Genomic DNA, 2,500 nt, shown 5'->3' on the forward strand with positions numbered 1-2,500 from the left:
GTTTGATTATTTCGAGATGGTTCAATTTAGCAGCATCCTATAAAAGCATTTTTTTAACCGTCAAAAACATGCGATCCACAAAATTACCCCAACTAACAACTACAACAGCATTTCACGGTTTGTGCTCTTGCAACAACAAACCTGTTGAATATTTTACTTGTTTTTTTGTTACCTTGTTAAACATTTTTTGTCTCATATATCACGTATAAATTGTCACCAGACAAAGTGAAAATTTACAATTTAAAGTAATATTAATTTAGTAAAATGATCAACAAAGTGAATGCTTCCATCTGAACTGGTATGCTCCTCTATGAGCCGATGCTCCTGAACAGAAACATAAGTGACGTTGCTAAATAAATACCGTTAAGACTTCCTCTTAAAGTACATAGCTTTACTACACACACGTCGTTGGGTTTGTCAGTGTAGCTCCATGACTCATATTTATCCACCTCCTCTATCCATCAAACCGTCTGTCACACACACACACACACACACACACACACACACACACACACACACACACACACACACACACACACACACACACACACACACACACACACACACACACACACACACACATTTTAGATACTTTATTCAATGCCACATTACAATTCAATTTTCATTAGGAATCACATTTTTTGAATGATCAAACAGATCAGCACATTGTTATGATACAATCTCAGGGGTACAGTAAACATCTCCTTTTCAAAATAACCATGCTGTTTGGCTCTTGTTTTAAATAGCCCCCCAATGTCCCCAGATTGCCACACACACACACACACACACACACACACACACACACACACACACACACACACACACACACACACACACACACACACACACACACACACACACACACACACACACAGCTCCCAGTGCTTAACCTTGGCTGCCCAGATGTTTACCTCTGGTTCTGACACCAGGGCCCCAATAGATGGCAGTACAAGTGCCTTTTTAAAAGTTCACAGAACAAGTTTGTCTCCACAGGAGTCCGACCCAACGGCCGACTGAGAGGAACACATCTAGAGGGATCAGGGTCACTGCTGGCCCCTTGGATACACACACAGCTTATTAATGTACAGATGGTTATTAATATACTGCTGGATATAATATACAGATGGTTATTAATATACTGATGGATATAATATACAGATGGTTATTAATATACTGCTGGATATAATATACAGATGGTTATTAATATACTGCTGGATATAATATACAGATGGTTATTAATATACTGATGGATATAATATACAGATGGTTATTAATATACTGATGGATATAATATACAGATGGTTATTAATATACAGATGGATATAATATACAGATGGACGTTATTAATATACTGATGGATATAATATACAGATGGTTATTAATATACAGATGGATATAATATACAGATGGACGTTATTAATATACTGATGGATATAATATACAGATGTATGTTATTGATATACAGATGGATGTTATTAATATTCAGATAGGTTATTAATATACAGATGGATGTTATTAATATACAGATGGATATAATATACAGATGGACGTTATTAATATACTGATGGATATAATATACAGATGGATGTTATTAATATTCATATAGGTTATTAATATACAGATGGATGTTATTAATATTCATATAGGTTATTAATATACAGATGGATGATATTGATATACAGATGGATGATATTAATATTCAGATTATGGATGGACGGATTATGGATGATGATGATGATGATGATGGTGATAATGATGATGATGATGGATTAATGATGGATTAATGATTAATGATGGATTGATTATGATGGATGGCTGCCTGCTAAATGGATTTACTAGTTGTATTAATTTAGTATTATTAATGTTTAGTGCATCAGTCAGAGTGAGGCAGTCTAATTATTGCGGTTCCAGTCAGCTGTGTGTAATGTTTTCCTTTGGGAGAAAAGAAGACAAAAGCTTCAACAGAGCATGGCGCCTCACGACTGAACACTAAACATACTTTGTGCTGTTTTTGGGCTGACTCAGATTCCAAATAATATAGTCCTACAGCTTTCACTGAGCGTAGGCTAGGCCTACTAATAGATGTTTTCCGGTTTAAATGTCAAGCTTCCCACTTCAACCCTTTCTACGCTTCCATCTTTGGTGTGGGAACGGTTCCTCTCAGGGCTTCCCCAGAACACAACGTCTGGGGAGAAACAAGCATCTCACATGAGCAAACATACTCATACGGTGAAACTTCTCATCCAAGAGTCTTAAACAGAGTTTATTTAGAGGAGGAGGAGGAGACGCCCCTCCGCTGAGACGCTGGAGCGAGCAGGCGGCGGGGAAGTGGACGGTGTAATAATGAGCCCATCCAATCAGAGAGGCAGTGAGAGATGATCCTATTTGGTCGGATGACTGCAGAGTGTGCAGTGGAGCGCCGGTCGGTAACAGCGATGTGCTTCCCCTGAGAGGCACACGCACGCCGCATCAGGAGACGGAGACACAGAGCTGCTTAAAG

Source organism: Micromesistius poutassou (genome assembly GCF_964030765.1).
Source record: "Micromesistius poutassou genome assembly, chromosome: 13".
Classification (NCBI taxonomy): Eukaryota; Metazoa; Chordata; class Actinopteri; order Gadiformes; family Gadidae; genus Micromesistius; species Micromesistius poutassou.